The sequence below is a fragment of the Anomaloglossus baeobatrachus genome, chromosome 3, assembly GCF_048569485.1.
Source record: "Anomaloglossus baeobatrachus isolate aAnoBae1 chromosome 3, aAnoBae1.hap1, whole genome shotgun sequence".
NCBI classification, from domain to species: Eukaryota; Metazoa; Chordata; class Amphibia; order Anura; family Aromobatidae; genus Anomaloglossus; species Anomaloglossus baeobatrachus.
In genome coordinates, this window is record NC_134355.1 from 373,172,274 (window position 1) to 373,194,646 (window position 22,373).

Consider the following 22,373-nt stretch of genomic DNA (forward strand, 5'->3'; position numbering starts at 1 on the left):
AGCAGACCGCCTAGAGCTGTTGTCTACTCTGGGGTCCAGCACTCGGTCGTGCGTAGTGCCTGGGATCTTTCTACCCTCAGGCTACTACCTCCTAGTCGCCTTTTGGGGGTCTCCTCACAATCCTCACACCCCTCTCACTCACTGGCTCCTTTCAACTGTCACTCCTTCAACTGTCGTTTTTCCTCTGCCAACTCTGCCTAGCAACACCTGTTGCTTCCCACAAGCCACACACCTTTCCCAGGCTAACAGCTAAGGGATTGGTTCTCACATCTGACCACTGTTAACCCTTTACATGCTGCGCCCAGGTCTCAGGGAATGTGACCCTACCTGTGTGTGAGGTGTGTGTTGTCAGCAGAGGGTGTTCCAGAAAGCCTTAGGATCCTGCAGATCACTGGGGTAGCATATCCCAGGGTGCTGCAAATACACGATATACCTCTGGATTGTGGTTTTTAGCGCAGCATTTAACCCGATTTCTTTTGATTATTCCCCATCTAATCTGTAAGTGAAAAGAAATAAACACAAACACCGAAAAAATTCTTTATTTGAAATAAAATACAAAAAACCCCAACCAACTTTCACCCCTTTATTAACCCCCAAAAGACCCAGGTCTGATGTAATAAACACAGGTCCGATGTTGATTTCAGCGCTGCTACATTTCAAGTGACAGCGCACAGGCAGAAAATTATAGCTCTCTGTGAGCTTCAGGCAGAGAATAAGCCACAGCGATGAGCGGTAACATCACTCAGGTTATTTGTGGCCACAGCTGGAGGTTCCCACAGTCCTCCACCTTTGATCACAGGTAACCTGACCTCAGGTGACCTCACTGAACTGTACCGGGTTACATAGAAGGTATCGAGAGAGCCGACCACTGTGAACTTCGGTAAACTTATAACGTCACAGCTTGCCTTTGTCACTGGATTTCACATTACCTTCTAGGTCACCCGGTCACTGTGAACTGCGGTAACCTATGACTTATGAGACCCAACAGTGGCTGCTGTTACAGCCTATGAGGCGTTGTTCTATGAACGAGGCTCCATACACTGGGTGACTGAGTCGGAGAACGCTGTGGGACATCCATGTGGACTACGTTGGAGCTGCGTGTGTTATGGTTGCTGTGGCACTGGAGAATATGTTCGGATTTCTTGCTACTGCACATGTGCGAGCACTGGAGACTATGTTCGGATTTCTTGCTACTGCACATGTGCAAGCGCTGGAGACTAAGGGCGGCTTTGCACGTTGCGACATTGCACGTGCGATGTCGATGGGGTCAAATCGAAAGTGACGCACATCCGGCGTCGCAGTCGATATCGCAACGTGCAAATCCTTTTTGATACGATGAACGAGCGCAAAAGCGTCGTCATCGTATCATCGCTGCAGCCTCCGACATTTCCATAATGCCGGTGCAGCGACAGGTACGATGTTGTTCCTCGCTCCTGCGGCAGCACACATCGCTGTGTATGAAGCCGCAGGAGCGAGGAACATCACCTTGCCTGCCGCCGGCTGCAATGAGAAGGACGGAGGTGGGCGGGATGTTTACATCCTGCTCATCTCCGCCCCTCCACTTCAATTGGCCGCCTGCCGTGTGACGTCGCTGTGACGCCGCACGGCCCGCCCCCTTAGGAAGGAGGCGGGTCGCCGGCCAGAGGGACGTCGCACGGCAGGTATGTGCGTGTGAAACTGCCGTAGCGATAATAATCGCTACGGCAGCTTTCACTAGATATTGCACGTGCGACGGGGGCGGGACTATCGCTGCAGCATCGGTAACACATAGTTACCGATGTCGCAGCGTGCAAAGCCCACCTAAGTCCGATCTTGGAGCTATTGCACATGTGCGGGTGACATCATCGCTGACACGAGGTCACGTCTCTGACACCTTCTAAGCTGATTGGCCACTGGTCATGTGCTTGTGACATGTGGTCACATGTCTCTGACACCTTCTATGCCGATTGGTCGCAGGTCATGTGCTTGAGATGCTTTGCTCGGTGATAGGCCAGCGTAACGTCATTGCTGTCATTCTGGCAGCGGATTGGCTCTGGTGTGCTCCATCTTGGATGAGGCACAGAGTCTATATAAGACCCTGACGCACGCCGCCCGGCGCTCAGTCCTCTTGGTTCCTGCATAGAAGTAGACGCTCTGTGCATGTCCCTTGCGGCACCTATTCTATCTAGGTGAGCGTTATCGGTAGGGTAACGCTCTTGTACCTTGTAGCTTATGCTGTGGTCCGTATCCTCGCACCTTAGTGGAGCGGACATAGGTAGGTGCTTGCTGCACATGGTCTGACTGGGCCTTGTGGTTCTACTCTGAGGTGAGCGCTATCGGTAGGGTAGCGCTCCTGTACCTTTCAGCCGTACTGTTGTCCGTGTCCTCGCACCTTAGTGGAGCGGACATAGGTAGGTTGGGTGGTCGTTGCCTTCTAGGGTAACGCTCCACTACGCTGCCTCCTGCAGCAGTCCGTATCCTCGCACACTAGGGGAGCGGTCATAGGCAGGAGTTTCAAGCTAGCAGCCTTGCTGCTCTCCGTATCCTTGCACCACAAGTGGAGCGGACATAGGTAGGTGCCATATTGCACACATTACACCTAGTCTCTGTGACTGTTAACTGAGACAGGTGCTTTCACGCTCACAGAGTGTGAGACTTCTATGCACTTTTATGTTGTATTCCTCACTCTTTTGCATTTCCACTCCTATGTTATTCTAATAAGGTAGTCGCTGTGACTTAAACAGTATACGCCGCTATTGGTCTTGGTGACACTGTGACGCAACAGTGTCAGTACTGCTTTGGTGGTACAGGTTTCCCCTATCCTCTGCCATACTCTGCAGCAGAGCTCTGCACAGTGGACCCTGACTGTCGGATAGCCTTCCATTCCCTTATTATCCGACAGCCCCCGTAACAGCGTTGGAGTTCTTTTGGGAATAAATTGACAATGGAGGAACTCTGTCCTGCCTTTATTTGTTTAATTCTCTCCTTTTATGTCTTGCAGTTTCGCTTTTGTGGACTACTTTGGATTCACTGACTATGTCGGAGCTTCATGGCTTATTTTTAATAAATTGGTGAATGAGGGCTAGAGTTGGGGGATGTTTTTTAAATGAATTTTTTTGTTGTGCTTTTTTCTCTTTACCTCTACTTGGTTAGAAATGGGGGTGCTTTATAGACACCTCTACATTACTAACCCCTGAGCTTGATGCCAGCTGACATCAACCCAATTAACCTATTACCAGGGCAATCTGGGAGAGCCAGGCAAAGCAACAGAATTGGCGCATCTAATGTGATGTGTCACTTCTGGCGCAGATGAGAGCTGCTGTTTTTTTATGCTGAGAAAGGAACAATAACCGTGGGCTTTCCCATCCTTATAATACTGAGCCACAGCTGTCTGCTTTACGAAAATAAGGGGGACCCCATACCATTTTTTAATTATTTAAAAATGGCGTGGGAGCCACTCTATTTTTGATAACCAGCTGAGATACAGCAGACAGCTGAGGGTTACAGCCCATAGGTGTTTGCTTTACTTGCGCTGTTTAGCAAAAATGGGGGGAATCCTATTTCGTTTTATTCATTTATTTACTTATTAGCTTTACAATCTATGCAGCCAGCTATCTATCTATTACCTTTTACACATCCAAACAATTAATTTCAATGTCATACATTTTTTCCGGTACATGTCACACAAATAGCACACTGATAGCATAAGGATAACACATACATATACGTGGATGTCCACAACAGACCGTGTAACAAGTGGGTTGTGTAACAAGTGGGTTTTTTCAACAGACGTGTGAAAGAGACCTTAATCTGATTTATGGACTATTCTAGTGCACATTAGCAGTAGGTAGCTCCTGCTACTCATTCAATATGCAGATGAGCATGTTAAGCTGCACACAGAACTAGTCATGTCTCCAATTTGCAGATGAGACTGGTTGGGGACTTTGTATGGCCATAGGTAAGTTCACATGAGCGTACAAAAACAAAGCAATCTGTTTTATCACCTGTATTCTAATCCTTTTGCAATACATATGACATCCATTTTCATACATCAGTAGTTATTAAAATTTACAAGACTAAATAGAGTCTCCTATGTTAAAGAATTACAAAGTATCTGTAAAAATGGGATACAATATGGTTGATCCATATAGGATCCCATTTTTTTTTTGCCCACTCATAGGCTTGAGTATCATCTGAAATATAAAACAGAAGGTTCCGTTAAAAAAAACAAACTAAACTGAACAGACCTGAACAGACCTGAATAAGATTGGTGTACTGTCAGTTTTTTCCTTTGACAGTACTTAGACTGAAAATACAGTCATGTCAATGTGGCCTAAGACGAAGTTCACAGAAGCGTTAAAAAAATCATTAGCGATGAGCAAATATACTCAGCACTATTCGTTACTTGCATGAATATTAAGGTATTTGGATATTTGTTACTCGTTGAGTATTTTGGTGTTCTCCTTGTGAGTTTCAAGTCCCCTACCCAAATGCTTGGCACCTGATTTTCAGCCTTTAAACATGCCTGTCAATCACTGTAATTCCATAGCTATCTTTGTGTGACGCCCTGGCCTATTAGGTCGTCACAGGGTAATGTGCAATCTGCCCTTCTGTGCAATATCCACCTCCTCCTTGGTAACGGGTCCCCAACTTATGGTGTTGCCAAAACCAGCTAATCAAAATCCTAGGAACACTCTGCACCACTCCCACCAGACACACCAGTCGACGGCCTAAGTGGAATAGGGTCGTCCACTTGGGGGGTTGGTAAGGGGAGGTCAGGAGCGTCAGGAGTGAGCCAGTGTAGTGTTGGAGGTTAAGGGGAGAGGAGGTCAGGAGCCGGGGTCCTTGGGAGTAACTTGGTGGCAGACGGTGGTCAGGGCCTAGTAGGAGCTGGACCCCCGGTCGCAGGGGATTGTCACAAAGGGAACAGAACTGTGGAGGAGGACAGCCGGCGGCATTGTTCCATAACCGGGCAGGGACCAGGGCACGACGGGGTACGTGGACCCTAGGTCAGGGAGTAGCTTCAGGCAACCTGACAATTCACCCGACGAGAACGGAGCCTTCAAGATCCGCTCTCCACCCGCTCCAAAATCGGGGTACTTGCGCAACGAGGGGGATAGGACTTTCCACAAAACGGTCCAGGTAATCCCAAGCGTGAACTCTGAGAGCAACCTCCAACAGTTAGCCACACTGGGGAGCGGGACCCGATTAGTTTTACGCTACTGGGGCCAACTAAGAAGTGGACTAAGTGCCAGGGAGATGGTCACAGATCATCAGGCAACACCACCGAGGACTGGACCCAAACTAGCTCTCCTCGGCGGCAGTGGTGTCCAGAACTTTGGTTTACCAAGTTGTCGGTGTCAGCTTCATGAACTGAGTGAGTACGCATGACCTTGTCATCCCCCAACGGCACTTCCCAACTCCATCACCGAGTCCTAGGGCATCCCCCCTACCCGTGGAGGGTCGCAACACCTGGCTGCCTCCGTCATCACCCCGGGTACTCCCCAACGGCAGCGGTGGTACTCCCCCTTACCACAGACCACGGGTAGCGTCACGAACTCTAAATTCATAATGCCCTGTAATTACTCCCTTCATTTAAGTGTCTGCACGACCCCCGTGTCCGGAGGCCCCTCGAGCCACCGCAAATCCGGATCCGAGCAGCCCGGCTGCCGACGTGGGGGCGGCACATTTGTTACTGGAATTACGGTGATTGGCAAGTGCAGTAAAAAAAAATAAAAATGACGTGTGGTCTCCCACCTATTTGTAATAACCAGCGCAGGTAAACTAGACAGATGGAGATTGGTATTCTCAGGCTGGGAAGGTGCATGGTTATTTGGCCCTCCGCAGCCTAAAAATAGCAGCCCGTTGCCGGCCCACAATTGATGTATCCATTAGATACACCAATTATAGGTCTTTTCCTTGCTCATCCCAATTGCCCTGGTGTGGTTGCAATTAGGGTAATATATGGGGATGATGTTAGCTGTGATTTGTCAAAAATTACAGCTACCATCAAGCCCTGAATTCATAGTGGAGAGTTGTATATGAGCTATCGCCACCATTTCCAACCCTATAAATAAAAAGGAAAAATAAAAAAACACCCTCTTTCATCAACACGCATAGAATCATAGTGCCATCGGGTTAAAACCCCAGTGGGTACAGGTTTCCTAAATCATCCCAGCTATATGGTTATCCAGCTTCAGCTTGAAGATTTCCATTGATGGAGAGCTCACCACCTCCCGTGGTAGCCTGTTCCACTCTCTGATTACCCGCACTGTCAGAAAGATTTTCCTAATTTCTAATCTGAATCTCCTTCCTTTTAGTTTCATCCTATTGCTTCTTGTACTTCCTTGTGCAAATGAGAATAGAGTGGTTCCCTCTGCACTATGACTACCTTTCAGATATTTGTAGACCACTATTAAGTCTCTTCTCAGCCTTCTCTTTTGCAAAGTAAACATTGCTAGTTTTTTTAGCCGCTTTTCATAAGACATGGTTTGCAGACCTTTTTACCATCTTGGTTATTTTTCTCTGGAATTTCTCCAATATATTGATGTCTTTCTTGAATTGTGGAGCTAGAACTGTACACAGTATTCCAGGTGGGGTCTGACAAGGGCAGAGAAGAGGGGAATAATTACCTCTCTTGATCTAGATTCAATGCGTGCCTTGATACATCCTAGAATTTTGTTGGCCTTTTTAGCTGCAGCCCTGCATTGTTGGCTCATGTTGAATCTGGGATCTACTATTATGCCCAAGTCCTTTTCCCCTGTGCTATCACTTAGTTCTATTCCTCCCATACTATATATGCTTTTTATATTTCTTTTACCTAGATGTAGGACACTGCATTTGTCCCTGTTAAACAACATTGTTCACCTCAGCCCATTGTTCGAGTGTATATAGATCTTTTTGAATACTCTCTTTGCTCTCTAGTGTTTTCTACTCCTACTATATTGGTATCATGTGCGAATTTTATGAGTTCCCCAATTATTCCGTTGTCCAGATCATTTATAAAGATATTAAACAGTACTGGGCCCAGAATAGTGCCTTGCGGCACCCCACTTTTCACTTTCCTCCAGTTCGATGTGTAGCCATTTAGTATTACTCGTTGTGCCCGATCATTAAGCCAGTTGTGAATCCATCTGATTTTTTTGTTGATTCCGTACTTGATCATTTTTTAATGAGGATGTTATGTGATACTTTATCAAGTGCCTTACTGAAGTCAAGGTATACTTTATCCACAGCATTCCCCTGGTCCAAACACTCAATGACTTTTTTATAGAAGGAAATCAGGTTGGTCTGACAAAATGTATTGATCATAAAGCCATGCTGGCTTTGGTAAACTAGGTACCTAAGTAAATGTTCCTTGACAATTTGCTAGAAGATTTTTCCTGCTATGGAGGTCAGGCTTACTGTTTTGTAATTCCCTCTTATTTCCCCTTTTGTAGATTGGAACCACACTTGCCCTTTTCCGATCTAGATGGACCACTCCTGTTTCCAATTACTTATTGAAGATTATGGCAAGTGGTACTATTATTTCTTCAGCTATTTCTTTCAAGCCTCTAGGGTGTAAATCATCTGGACCTGGGTACTTGGTTTCCTTTAACTTGGCTAAGTGTTTTAATATCAAATTGGCCTCCTCCTGACCATCATTTCTATCATGATTATCGTTAATGCTTCCATAAATTGTTTGCGAGAGGACAGATACGAAATACGAAGCTAGTAGTTCCAACTGCTGTTTCACCTTGTTGACTGTTTCATCTTTTTGATTCTGCACGACTTCAATGGTCTTCTTCACTACTTTTTTGCTTTTAACATACCCCCAAAATTCTTTTACCTAACCCTTGGCCTCTTTTTCAAGCCTCAATTTGTGTTCCGCTTTAGTTCCTTTGACGCTTGTCTTGCAGAGTTTGCAAACTGCTATGTATTTTTCTCTAGGTATAATCCCAATCTTCCACTTGTTGCATGTTTTCTTTTTCTTTTTAAGCAGGTCCGATGTAATCCACACCACGTCTTACGATGATCCTGGCTCTCCTACATCCAAAAGGTGCAGTAATGGAAAACGTGACTGATCATTGCAGCTTCTGGCACATACTGAGGGCAGCAAGGAACGTGAGAAGCCGTGATGTCAGTTAAGTCACCAGAGTTCACCGCTGGGTTCCCACAGTACCAAGTGTGACTGCTGGTGAACTAGCTGCTGGACTACCGGACTGTGGGATAAAGCAGCACAGCAGTTCAGCAATCCAGCAGTCAGGTCACTAGCATAGATAAGGGGATCTTCAGAAAAAGTATTTCTAAAGATCTTTTATCGTATGCTAATGAGCGAGGGTACTAGTCCCCTGGGCGTTAGTTCGCCTTGCTAGTCGGCTCTATTAGCATGTTAGTACGTCCCTGCGGGCATGCTAACATGCTAATGAATGTGCAATGTCAGAGGATGATCTCATTCACCTCTCTGCCGCCATTGCGCCCGACGCTGGTGACGCACGCCAGGGCATTGGGGTACTCGGTCCCGGGCTGTAATTTACTGCAACAGTTCACTAGATGGCTGTTGCCAGGTTCTGTGACCCTGGGGGTCGCTTAAAAGGGGGTTTTGAACAATGGAAAATAAAGAGTTTTTCGTGACGCCACTTGTGGTATGCGGCTATATGGGAGAAGCCGCCGCTGCACAGTCTCTCACTGCTGGGGCTGGTGGTATTGGGCAGCTTAGGAGTGATAGCTCTCTGCAAGTAGAGCTAGGCCCCAGGGGAGGATGATGATGGTTGTTGTATATTGGTGCAGATGTGGAGGATGAATTCAGACAACACAGGGGCTGCGGTTTAACTTGTGCTTTACTCACTGGTTTGGAGTTGCTGATACCCGGTCTGTGCTGGTCTTTACCAATCCGGTATTCCCTTTGTTCCAGTGCTGGTGTAGTGAACTGGTGAGCTTTACTTCCATGCACCCTGTAGTTTGTAGTAGTGGGTGGGTCCCCGTGGCTTGGAGATTTTTTAGGGGTCCCCCTCCTGTTGTCTCTATCCTGGTCCATACGGCAGACAGCTTGAACCTCTCTTGGGTCGGACCTCTGCCCACATTCCCAGGTTCCCTCTCTGCTGCTGTGCCCCAGACACTAACGTTGGTAAGGTACTTGATGGTCCCCTCACCGAGCAGGTCTTTATCAGGTGAGCCTGAAGCGTCTTCCTGAACTAGGGCCCTGTGCCTCATCGGTGCTCAGTCCTGTTAGTACTGGTACGTACTCTCCCAGCGACTATACTCATTTTTACTCAACAAGTCACTTCACACGTGCTGACTGACTGTCTGCTTCTCCCCTCTCCCTCCTCAGACTGTCACTTCCTGTCTGTCTGTGTGAAACTGCACTGACTAGCCGCTCCTTCTCCCAGGTCTCTGACTAGTGGATTGGATGCGTCCCAGCCTACAGGTGACCACCCGTCAGTTCCATCTCTAGCCTGTTACCCAGTCTGAGGAAAAGGGCGTGGTTCGTGTGTGTGTGGTGTGTGTGTGTGTGTTGTTGTGGTTACCAGCACTAGACTTCCAGGAATCCGGGATGGGTGTAGTACCCAGTGGCACCTGACATTCAGGGGCGACACACTGGATTTCGGCTCAGTGCGCAAGACCCTGGAGTTTTGGTCATGTGCACTATGAAGCTGGGTGTACGCGTTGTGACTGAATTGAAGTATTGCGCATGACCAAACCTCCGGGATCATGCGCACTGAGCCAAAATCCAGAGTCGGACGCAATGGCGGCAGAGAGGTGATGAGATCATCCTCTGACACTGCTCATTCATTAGCATGTTAGTATACCCACAGGGGTGTACTAACATGCTAATGGAGCCGACTAGCCAGGGGAACTAACGCCCAGGGGACTAGTCCCCTCGCTCATTAGCATACAGTAAAAGATCTTTAGAAATACTTTTTCTAAAGATCTCTTTATTTATGCTAGTGTATACAGATGTACCACCCCCTCGTCAGCAGCCGGGGCTGCTCAGATCCGGACCTGCGGTGGCTCGAGGGGCGTCCGGACCCGGGGGTCATGCAGCCACTCGAATAAAAAGGGAATATTTACAGGGGATGTATTTAGAGTTCGTGACACCACCCGTGGTGTGTGGTAAGGTGGAGTACCACCGCTGCAGCTGGGAGTATCCGGTGGCGATGTAGTGGGCAGTTAGGTGATTAACCCCTCCACGGGTAGGGGGGATGCCCCAGGACTCGGTGATGGTGGCGGGACGTGCCATTGGGGAGGTAGGGGTCACTTGCGTACTCACTCAGTCCATAAAGCTGACACCGACAACTTAGTAAACCAAAGTTCTGGACACCGCTGCCGCTGAGGGGGAGCACGTTTGAGTCCCGTTTCTGCTGGTGTTGCCTGATGATCTGTGACCTTTCCCTTGGCACCTTGTTCTCTTCTAGTTGGCCCCTATAGCTTGAAACTAATTGGGTCCCGCTCCCCAGTGTGGCTAACTGAGGGAGCTTGCTCTCAGGGTTCACGCTTGTGATTTCTTGGACTGTTTTAGTGGAAAGTCCTATCCCCTCGTTGCGCTAGTACCCCAATTTTGGAGCAGGTGGAGAGCGGATCTTGAAGGCTCCGTTCTCGTCGGGTGAATTGTCAGATTGCCTGAAGCTACTCCCTGACCTAGGGTCCACGTACCCCGTCGTGCCCTGGCTCCAGCTCAGTGATGGTACAAGGCTGCCGGCTGTCCTCCTCGACAATATCGTGCCCCTTGTCATGATGCCCTGCGAATGGGGGTCCAGCTCCTACCAGGCCCAGACCACCGTCTGCTACCTAGAACTTCCAAGGAGCCCAGCTCCTGACCTTCTCTCTTCTTCACTTCCAAACTCCAAACTTCAACTCACTGACACTCCTGACCTCCCCTTACCAACCGACCCTATTCCACTCAGGCCGTCCACTGGTGTGTCTGGTAGGTGTGGTGCAGATTGTTCCTAGGATTTTGATTAGCTGGTTTTGGCAACACCATTGTTAGAGACCCCTAACCAAGGAGGAGGTGGATATTGCACAGGAGGGCATATTGCACAATACCCTGTGACGACCTGATAGGCCAGGGCGTCACACAGGGACCGGGGATTTCTCTTTTAAAAAAAACCAAACAGTAAGGCAGAGTATTGAACAGTCCAACTTTAATCTGTAAGCAAGACTATTGCCAATTTTCACAAGTTTTTTATATACAAAGTGCTACACAGAATATAGTGGAAAACAGTATGAAATAAATTTCCATTAAAATAGAAACATCACAGCTATACCAATTAAAAAAAAAAGTGTCAGATGCATAACTTCTATAAATAGATAAATATACAAATATTTCAAAAGCTGCCAGAATCAGAAACTGTAGACCCAAAGTATCCTTTCACCAAAGGCTGCTTTATACGCAGCGACATCGTTAGCGATGTCGCTCGTGAAAGCACCCGCCCCCATCGTTTGTGCGTCATGGGCAAATCGCTGCCCGTGGCGCACAATATCGCTAGGACCCATCACATGGACTTACCTTCCTAGCGACGTCGCTGTGGCCAGCGAACAGCCTCTTTTCTAAGGGGGCGGTTAGTGCGGCGTCACAGCGACGTCACATGGCAGGCATCCAATAGAAGCGGAGGGGCGGAGAGCTGCCGCATGAAAGACACGCCCACCTCGTTGCTGGAGGACACAGGTATGGTGTTGTTCGTCGTTCCTGGGGTGTCACACGTAGCGATGTGTGCTGCCACAGGAACGACGAACAACCTACGTCCACAACGACCAGCGAGATTTTGAAAATTGATCGACGTGTCCTTGATCAACGATTAGGTGAGTATTTTTGATCGTTAACACTCGCTCGTAGGTGTTTCACGCAACGACGCCGCTAACGAGACCGGATGTGCGTCACGAATTCCGTGACCCCAACGACATTTTGTTAACGATGTCGTTGTGTGTAAATGGGCCTTTAGCCTAAAGGTCCAGTCACACTAAGCAACTTACCAGCGATCCCAACAACGATAGGGATCGCTGGTAAGTTGCTAGGAGGTTGCTGGTGAGCTGTCACACTGCGACGCTCCAGCGATCCCACCAGCAACCTGACCTGGCAGGGATCGCTGGAGCGTGGCTACACGAGTTGCTGGTGAGCTCACCAGCAACCAGTGACCAGCCCCCAGTCTCCTAGTTACAGCACACATCAGGTTAATTAACCCGATGTGTGCTGCAGCTAAATGTGCACAGAGCAGGGAGCAGCGCACACTGCTTAGTGCTGGCTCCTTGCTCTCCTACTTACAGCACACATCGGGTTAATTGCCTGATGTGTGCTGCAGCTATCTGTGCACACAGCAGGAGCCGGCAGCACAGGCAGTGAGAGCGGAGGAGTCTGGTATCAAAGGTAAATATCGGGTAACCAAGGACAGGGCTTCTTGGTTACCCGATGTTTACATTAGTTACCAGCCTCAGCAGAAGCCGGCTCCTGCTCACTGCACATTAGTTGTTGCTGTCTCGCTGTCACACACAGCGATCTGTGCTTCACAGCAGGACAGCAACAACTAAAAAATGGCCCAGGACATTCAGCAACAACCAACGACCTCACAGCAGGGGCCAGGTTGTTGCTGGATGTCACACACAGCAACATCGCTAGCAACGTCACAAAAGTTGTTCGTTACCAGCGATGTTGCTAGCGATGTTGCTTAGTGTGACGGGGCCTTAAGCTCAAGCACAGCACAGATTGTATCTATTAAAGGGAACCTGACAGCAGATTTGGGGCATATAAGCTGCAGCCTCCACCAGTGGGCTCTTATATACAGCATTCTAACATACTGTATATAAGAGCCTAGGCCGCTGTGTAGAACATATATATCACTTTATAATACTTACCTAAACGGTCATTGAGAAGCAGATGGGTCAAATAGCTGTTCTACGGTACCGGCGCCTTCTCTTTCGGTCATCTTTGTCCTCCTTCTTCTGCAGCCTGGTTGCATGACATGTCCGACGTCATCCACAATAGCCGGCATTGAGGTTTCACGCATGCGCACTACAATACTTTGATCTGCCCTGCTCAGGGCAGCTCAAAGTGCACCTGCACAGGACTCCAGTGTCGGCTTGTGTGGATGACGTAGGATGCATCATACACCCAGGCTTCAGAAGACGGAGGACAAAGATGGCCGAAAGAGGAGGCGCTGGTACCGGAGACGCCCATTTGACCCATCTGCTCCGCACCGCCCGTTTAGGTATTATAAAGTGTTTTTTACGCTCTACAGAGAGGCCTGGGCTCTTACAGTGCCTTCAAGTAGTATTCAACCCCCTGCAGATTTAGCAGGTTTACACATTAACTTGAATTAACTTGGCATGGTGACATTTGGACTGTAGATCAGCCTGGAAATGTGAAATGCACTGCAGCAAAAAGAATGTTATTTCTTTTTTCTTTTTTTTTTTTTTTAAATTGTGAAAAGTTTATTCAGAGGGTAATTTATTATTCAACCCCTCAATCCACCAGAATTCTGTTTGGTTCCCCTAAAGTATTAAGAAGTATTTCAGGCACAAAGAACAATGAGCTTCACATGTTTGGATTAATTATCTCTTTTTCCAGCCTTTTCTGACTAATTAAGACCCTCCCCAAACTTGTGAACAGCACTCATACTTGGTCAACATGGGAAAGACAAAGGAGCATTCCAAGGCCATCAGGGACAAGATCGTGGAGGGTCACAAGGCTGGCAAGGGGTACAAAACCCTTTCCAAGGAGTTGGGCCTACCTGTCTCCACTGTTGGGAGCATCATCCGGAAGTGGAAGGCTTATGGAACTACTGTTAGCCTTCCACGGCCTGGACAGCCTTTGAAAGTTTCCACCCGTGCCGAGGCCAGGCTTGTCCGAAGAGTCAAGGCTAACCCAAGGACAACAAGGAAGGAGCTCTGGGAAGATCTCATGGCAGTGGGGACATTGGTTTCAGTCAATACCATAAGTAACGTACTCCACCGCAATGGTCTCCATTCCAGACGAGCCCGTAAGGTACCTTTACTTTCAAAGCGTCATGTCAAGGCTCGTCTACAGTTTGCTCATGATCACTTGGAGGACTCTGAGACAGACTGGTTCAAGGTTCTCTGGTCTGATGAGACCAAGATCGAGATCTTTGGTGCCAACCACACACGTGACGTTTGGAGACTGGATGGCACTGCATACGACCCCAAGAATACCATCCCTACAGTCAAGCATGGTGGTGGCAGCATCATGCTGTGGGGCTGTTTCTCAGCCAAGGGGCCTGGCCATCTGGTCCGCATCCATGGGAAGATGGATAGCACGGCCTACCTGGAGATTTTGGCCAAGAACCTCCGCTCCTCCATCAAGGATCTTAAGATGGGTCATCATTTCATCTTCCAACAAGACAATGACCCAAAGCACACAGCCAAGAAAACCAAGGCCTGGTTCAAGAGGGAAAAAAATCAAGGTGTTGCAGTGGCCTAGTCAGTCTCCTAACCTTAACCCAATTGAAAACTTGTGGAAGGAGCTCAAGATAAAAGTCCACATGAGACACCCAAAGAACCTAGATAACTTGGAGAAGATCTGCATGGAGGAGTGGGCCAAGATAACTCCAGAGACCTGTGCCAGCCTGATCAGGTCTTATAGACGATTATTAGCTGTAATTGCAAACAAGGGTTATTCCACAAAATATTAAACCTAGGGGTTGAATAATAATTGACCCACACTTTTATGTTGAAAATTTATTAAAATTTAGCTGAGCAACATAACTTGTTGGTTTGTAAGATTTATGCATCTGTTAATAAATCCTGCTCTTGTTTGAAGTTTGCAGGCTCTAACTTATTTGCATCTTATCAAACCTGCTAAATCTGCAGGGGGTTGAATACTACTTGTAGGCACTGTATATACAGTATGTTAGAATGTTGTATATAAGAGCCCACTGGTAATGGCCGCAGCTTATAGGCCCCAAATGTGCTGTCAGGTTTCCTTTAATAGATACAATCTGTGTTGTGCTTGAGCTTAGGCTTAGTGAGAGGATAAATAATAAATACAGAGGATACAAATAATTTTTTGCAACATTGGATTGTGGGTATAGCATTAGATGGGATTGTTAGGAAGGGAATTTTGGCCTACACATGTGCTCGCTTGTAGTTTAGAAGGCTTAAGGATCCTGAGAGATTCCCTTTAAAATTCTCAAAACTTTTTTTTTTAATGAAAATTAACACATTTTTTTTCTACATTTCTTGGTGCTGTATTCATCAATTATTTGGGATATGTTAAGGGTTTTCAACAGTTTGCATTCAATACTCAAAAGAGACAGGTGATTTAAACGCTCTTGACCCATTTGGCTCCTAAGTTCGTTTTTTAATCGTTTGAGTTTGGAAAAAGACCTCTCGCCAGTACAGTTTGACACCATCATATTCAAATATATCCTTAGTATAATTTTAGTGTTACAAAATGTCTGAGTAAGGTTATGTTCATGTAGAAGGCGAAACAAATTCACTTCAGACAGTTCATTTGTTACAGTCTTCTCTCTTATAAAGGAGGTGGATAAATATTTAGAAAACTGAACTAACTCTGTTTCAGTTACACCTGGCATTAGGTCTTCTGGATATGAACAAACAAGATTGCTTCCAGCTTCTTTAATCTCCAATGGAGAAAGTTTTGACAAATTTGATAAAAAGCCAAATTTTGAGCAAACATCTGTATATGCTCCAAGACGTTGACTCAGGCCACTCATTAAGTTATCTACTAGACCTAGAAAAACTTAAATTTTGAATTTATCCCTTGGGGTTAAGACAGTGTCTTTTAATTTGCCATCATCATAACGGCAATTTCTCTGCCGAAATCGACGTACTTAAGAATTATTCAAATTATGTCCACAAAGCTTGATAGCTTCACTTTCATATTTATCAAAATCTTCTCTCAGACTTTTGACAAAGTCTAACAAAGACTGAAATAAAGCCTCAACAGTATTTAAATTTAGACCTGCTTCTTGAAGGGACAGATTGGTTTTATGAAACCGATCAAAAATTGCATGCCACACCACGAGAATAAGGGCGACTTTGCACGTTGCGACATCGCACGTGCGATGTCGATGGGGTCAAATCGAAAGTGACGCACATCCGGCATCGCAGTCGATATCGCAACGTGTAAAACCTTTTTGATATGATGAACGACCGCAAAAGCGTCGTTATCGTATCATCGCTGCAGCCTCCGACATTTCCATAATGCCGGTGCAGCGACAGGTGCGATGTTGTTCCTCGCTCCTGCGGCAGCACACATCGCTGTGTGTGAAGCCGCAGGAGCGAGGAGCATCACCTACCTGCCTCCCGGCTGCAATGAGAAGGACGGAGGTGGGCGGGATGTTTACATCCTGCTCATCTCCGCCCCTCCGCTTCAATTGGCCGCCTGCCGTGTGACGTCGCTGTGACGCCACACGACCCGCCCCCTTAGGAAGGAGGCGGGTCGCCGGCCAGAGGGACGTCGAACGGCAGGTATGTGCGTGTGAAGCTGCCGTAGCGATAATAATCGCTACGGCAGCTTTCACTACACTAGATATCGCACGTGCGATGGGGGCGGGACTATCACTGCAGCATCAGTAACACATTGTTACCGATGTCGCAGCGTGCAAAGCCCGCCTAAAGGTAGAATCAAATTCACTGAACTTTTCACCCAAAGCCTCATTTTGACATGAACTGAAGTCTGGATCTGTAGCCATGATGTGTAAAAGATTACATATTGGCACATAACCTTTGTACAAGGCTAAAACTGCCTCATATCTTGCGGACCACCTTGTGGTAGAAGGCTGTTTCACAACTGGTAACCCACGAGGTTTCAGTTTTTCTACCAGCACTCTCCATCTACCAGTAGATGAGGAAAAAAAGACGTAAAGTTGTTCCAGAGTACTGAAAAATCTGTAAATTTCTGGAATACTTTCATCACAATTTTTCTCTACCAGGTTAAGGGAATGGGCTGCACAGGGAATGAATGCGGCATAAGGGCATACATTTTTAACATATGCTTGGACTCATTGTACTTCCTACTCATATTGGAAGCATTATCATCAGATTAGCCACGGCAATCTTTAATATCAATACTGTTTTTTGAAAGAATACTAACAATCAACTCTGCTATTTCTTTGCCAGTGTGACCAATAATAGGAATGAATTGTAAAAATCTTTCAATCGGTCCAAAAGGCAAAACATAATGGACAATAAATGTTAGCTTGTCACAGTTGGAAACATCTGGTGCAGAATCCACAGATAATGAGTAAAATTTAGCTTTCTTTAAATCCTGCACAATAAGTGAGAGGATATTGGTTCCTAAAATCTGTATCAGTCCTTCACAAACAGTGGAAGACAAATAAGATGTATGCCCTCTACCCTTATTTGCATGTAGTTTTATATGTTCATTGAAGAATTCATCCACATTCGCCATTACTTCCATGAATCCAAGATAATTCCCATTGTGAGAAGCACCAATTATTTATTTTTTTCCCCTAAAAGGAAGCCCTCTTTCAGCAAAAAACATTATAGCTGAAAGGGATCTCTTTAACACTTTACGCCAATATAAGTTTTCACTTTCCATTTGCAACTGCATCTGACTGTGCACCCGACATGTTGTCTGCTCACAACTGACAAAACAGCTTGCTTGTGGATCTCACTACATTCATGAGTAACTAACCTGTCCTCAGCATGTTTCCAATCATTAAAACCATGTGTAAATGCACCACGTCTGCTAGTAAACAGTTTACATAGAAAACAGTACACTTTACCATGACATGGTGAATAGCATAGCCAATTTCGTGGTGAAATTTCATTAGTTTTAGGGTTTACTTGTGTGAAGTAATTTTTTTTACAGAACCTATGATAGTTAGCAGTGGTCAGCACAGCAGAATTGTTAAAGTCTGCCTTAAGCGGGCTTTACACGCTACGATATCGTTAATGAATTATTGTCGGGGTCACGGTGTTTGTGACGCACATCCGGCGTCATTAACGAGATCGCAGCGTGTAACACTTAAGAGCGATCTTAAACAATCACAAAAGAGGGCAAAATCGTTTGCCGTGGAGAGGTTGTCCTGAATCAAAAAATCGCTATGTGTGACACCGCAGGAGCGAGGAACATCTCCTGACCTGCCCCCATCGGCAATGCGGAAGGAAGGAGGTGGGTGGGATGTTTACGTCCCGCTCATCACCGCCCCTCCGTTTCTATTGGCCGCCTGCCGTGTGACGTCGCTGTGATGCCACACGACCCGCCCCCTTAGGAAGGAAGCGGTTCGCCGGCCAGAGCGATGTCGCAGGGCAGGTAAGTCCATGTGACGGAGGTAAGCGAGGTTGTGCGACACGGGCAGCGATATGCCCGTGTCGCACAACCGACGGTGGCGAGTACGATCGTTTGCGATCTCGCTAGCGAGATCGCAGCGTGTAAAGCCCGCTTTAGAGTTTTGGAAAAAAGTATCTCCTTTAGCAATACAATATTCTTGCATTTCTTTTGAAATTTGCTCACCCCACAGCCCAATATCTGCTGAACACTGTGAAGCAGCTTCAATTTCTTCCTGAGCACATGCAATTTGGTCAATTACATTTTATGGCTCTGCATCAGGAGTTTGGGGCAATATAATTAAAGAATTAGTGTCATTAGGACAACACGATGAAGATGTATATTTATCACTGCTGTTATTCACATCACTTTCAGTTGGCCTACCAGATTCTGTAGATTTTCTTTTAAAGAAAGTCTGTAATTTAGGAATTTAGAAATCCCTTCATTTTTTTGGGAGTCTTCTGTCGCTGCTCTTTTCTTTTCTGAGCACCAGATTTGGGCAAAGAATACATCTAATAGCATAAAATAATAAAGCTTAAGAATTGTTTTTAGTAAACTAAAAATGGGTACTCTCTCAGCCTGTGTGTGCGTTTGGTGAGGAACTTACAGTTTGGCTGGTACTTTGAGGAAGAAGTGCACAATGAAATGTATTTGAGTTTTCAATACCTAAAAGAAATGAAGAACTAAGTTTGTCATAATAACATCTGCGTACACGTGATACATTAGGTAGAGAGACTGTGTGCACTTGACAAGAGAAATGCACTTACTAGACAGTAGTGGGGTCTCTGTTCCTCTTTAGTTTTGTCTTTCTCCAGCAGATTTTTGGTCCTGCCTCCTGATCTCTTTTTCATGGATTATTCAAGTCATGAGAGAAGTTCCTGTAGACATAACCCCCCAAAAGATAATGTGAGTGGGAAATGAGAGACTGAAAAAAAAAATAGAGACAAAACAAAATGAGAGCACACAGAAGTAGAAAGACACAAAAAGACAGGATGAGCCAAAAAGAGTTAACGGTAACCTGGTACCCAGGAGAGTAGTTGCCGGTGGAGTACTCCCGAAACTACGCACCAACGGGGTACAGGACCCTAAGACAGGAAAGAGCTTTAAGCTGACCTGTTAACACCTGCACAGCAAAGGGGACCATCAAAGGCTCAGTAGCAAAGGGAGAACCGGGGACAAGACTAGAGACTCCAACCCCACAAGGTTCACGCTACTGTCAGGCGGACAGAAGTGGACAAATCACCAGACAGGGACCCCCAGTTGCTCTACGCCACAGGGACCCATTTACCAGAGACAGGTGCAGGGAAAGAAGGTACCAGAGTACTGAACTGGCACTGGGATGAAGGGGACCTGAAGGTGAAACCAGCCGGCTTCGGGTAACTTGTTACCACCAGCAGTGAGTAAAAACCATTGCCACTAAACTACTGTCTGGACTACCTTCTTCCGACGACCGTCACAACACCCATCCTCAGGGGCACGGCCCTGCTTGCGGAGGGCCTACAACCCAGGCTGCAATTACCACCAGCCCCAGAAGTGACATTCTGCAGCGACAGCTCCATATATATATAGCCGCAACACCGCAAGTGGCGTCACATATGAACACTAACCTAAATCCACTGTAAATATACCCCATTATAAAAAGGGTCTAGGGCACGGAACCAGGCAATGGCCACCACCGTGACATTCCCAAGAGAGACACTGCCCGGGACCGAGTACCCCATATCCCTGGGCGCGACAAGTCCACTTATGGAACTTGAACCTGGGAGCGTTTGATCACTTGTACTATATACAGCAATAGTCTTGTATTGTTGCATACATATAGGAAATCACAATTGGCTTAGACGCCTAGCCACAGAGATCCTTTCTCTCTCTCTCTCTCTCGTTTGGTTTACCCCAACCCAAAACACGGCCATTCACTATTCATTGTATCGCTTTCCTTTGCAGCACCTAAACCTTCCGACCCACGACCCCCAAGTCCCCCTCCTCTCCCCCGCCACAAGAAAAAAACAGACACCACCTCACATTACTCACGCTAAATCCTCTGTACGAAGCCCCCTTCATCCATGGTGCAGCCCCTCACTCATTTCACTTCTTCCACCAGCCACAGTAAACACTGATCAGTGATCACACTGGAGGAGGAAGCACTGCCCCTTCCGGTCACATCATCACCTCACAGCAGCAAGTACATTCTAGCCTGGCCACAGGGGGATTTCTACGGCTCCACTGCTTATACTGTACAGCAGGAATCAGATCGCTCCCGGACCACTGCTGATAATACAGGAGGACAATCTGACCATGGGCCCCCCAGAGCCCCGGGCCCCGGGCGGTAGCCCAGATTGCCCTCATGATAATCCGCCTATGATTGTGACGGATGCAAAACAACGCAAGTGTGAAAGCAGCCTTAGGAAAGCAGCTTGTCTGCACGTGACTAAGTGTGCAAATCATATATGAATGACCGGTCACATGACGACTACTCAAACCGTGGAGGGGGGGGGCGCCATACAGAATTCGGGTGCCAGAAAGTGTCGCGGGCGGAGGAGGGGACGCTGTGCTCACCCACTGCTCGGGTCCGGCTGCTCTGCTGCTGCTGCTCGGTGGCTCGAGTGGTGGGCCGGATCCCGGGGACTCGAGCGGCGTTCCTCGCCCGTGAGTGAAAAGGGGGTGGTTTGGTTTAGGGATATTGTCCGTGACGCCACCCACGGTTGTGGTGAGGTTGTGACACCACCGCTGCTCTGGACGAGGATCCCGGGAGCGATGACAGGGAGCAGCTTGGATGTTGGTTCTCCCCTCCGTGGGTAGGGGGGGTTGGTTGTCCCGGGGCCCGGTGAGGGGTAGGGATGGATGGCAGGCGGGTTACTGGGCCTGGCGAGGTGCAGGGTTGCGGGGGCAGCGCTGTGCCGCACGGCACGGTGGTACTCACTCAGCCAGTAATTCACACGGAGTCTCTGGTCAAACAAACGGCTGGATGGACGGGTCCCACAGGCGGCTGCGGTTGTTCTCCTCCCGGTAGGTTGATGGTGACTGCCTTTCCCTGCACCTGTGTTGTGTTACGGTTCCAATGGCTTCCCACCTGTAACCCGCTCCCCAGCTTGGATGGATGCTGAAGGAGCCCCTTTTGCCCGCAGGCTCTGGCCCTGGGAACTGTAGCCTTGGCGGTGACTGTGTTTCCCTCTACGGTGTGAGCTGTTGCCTTCAATCGGGTCTTGACTGCTGGGAAACCTCGGAGGTTCCCTTCGCTAACGGATTTGACCAGTTTTACGGCGACTCCTAGCCTTGTCAGGGTCCGTAAGCCCTGCCGGATGGTGCTGGCTTCTCTTTGCTCTCCGATCCGGTACCGGTACCGGACATCAGCCCCTGGAGGAAGGCAACAAGGATTTTTGTGTTTGACTTTGGTGTGCCTAGCCGGGGTGTAGGGTGTGTTGGTGTAGTTCTGTGATGACCTGGCTTGTCCAGGGCGCCACATTCCCCTTTAGTAAAATGCAGACCGTCCGCGGGCTGCCCGTCCATCACCGGTTTTATTTTTTTGTTAACTGCAAAAGAGTAAAAACATATAAAAACAAGCATTTTCAATCTTCCCACATCGGGAGGCACATTACTTAAACGTTACTAAACATTTTTAATAAATAACGGTTACGGCTTCCGCTCTGCTCCCACCCAAACAACCTGGCCCTGATGCTGCCCCTAAGCAAATGGGCAGCACCCCTTGACCCCAGTCCAGAACCAAGTTGCCCGAGCGGGTACGGTCTCCTTCAGGGGACCAGCGTCCATGGGGACACCCTGAACCCCCCGGATGATCGCCACAGGTTTCGGTAGTGGCAGGCCTGGGCCATCACTTTCCTCCAGGCCCATCCTCCCAAATCTGCCTCTCTGGAGGCGGCAACGGTTTCAAGCCAACAAATTTTTATTTACATGCCACTAAGTTTGTGGTTGCCCTGCAAGTTCTCGGGCTTGTTCGTAAGCAGTTCCTTACGCAAGGATTACAGGCAGTCCCTACGGGGACAACAGTTGCCGGCAACGGCCGGTTTAATCACGGTTCAATCAGGTAAACTTCTTCGGTTGATCATTCTTCACTTATCATTCAAATATTTTCAAACTGGTGGTCCCAACGGGGACAACTGCAGTGGGGCTCCGCTGCCATCACTGCTCGCTT

At 47.6% G+C, this 22,373-nt stretch overlaps 1 long non-coding RNA gene across 1 annotated transcript in view; it reads right to left on the bottom strand.

The window, feature by feature from the left end:
* Positions 1–22,373, bottom strand: part of LOC142296495 (uncharacterized) — a 68,748-nt gene that overhangs the window by 30,885 nt on the left and 15,490 nt on the right. The window contains exons 2-3 of the long non-coding RNA XR_012751641.1: positions 18,991–19,101; positions 18,831–18,889 (exon numbers count right to left, since the gene is read on the bottom strand). This is a non-coding gene — a long non-coding RNA (uncharacterized LOC142296495). The remainder of the gene's footprint in view (positions 1–18,830; positions 18,890–18,990; positions 19,102–22,373) is intronic.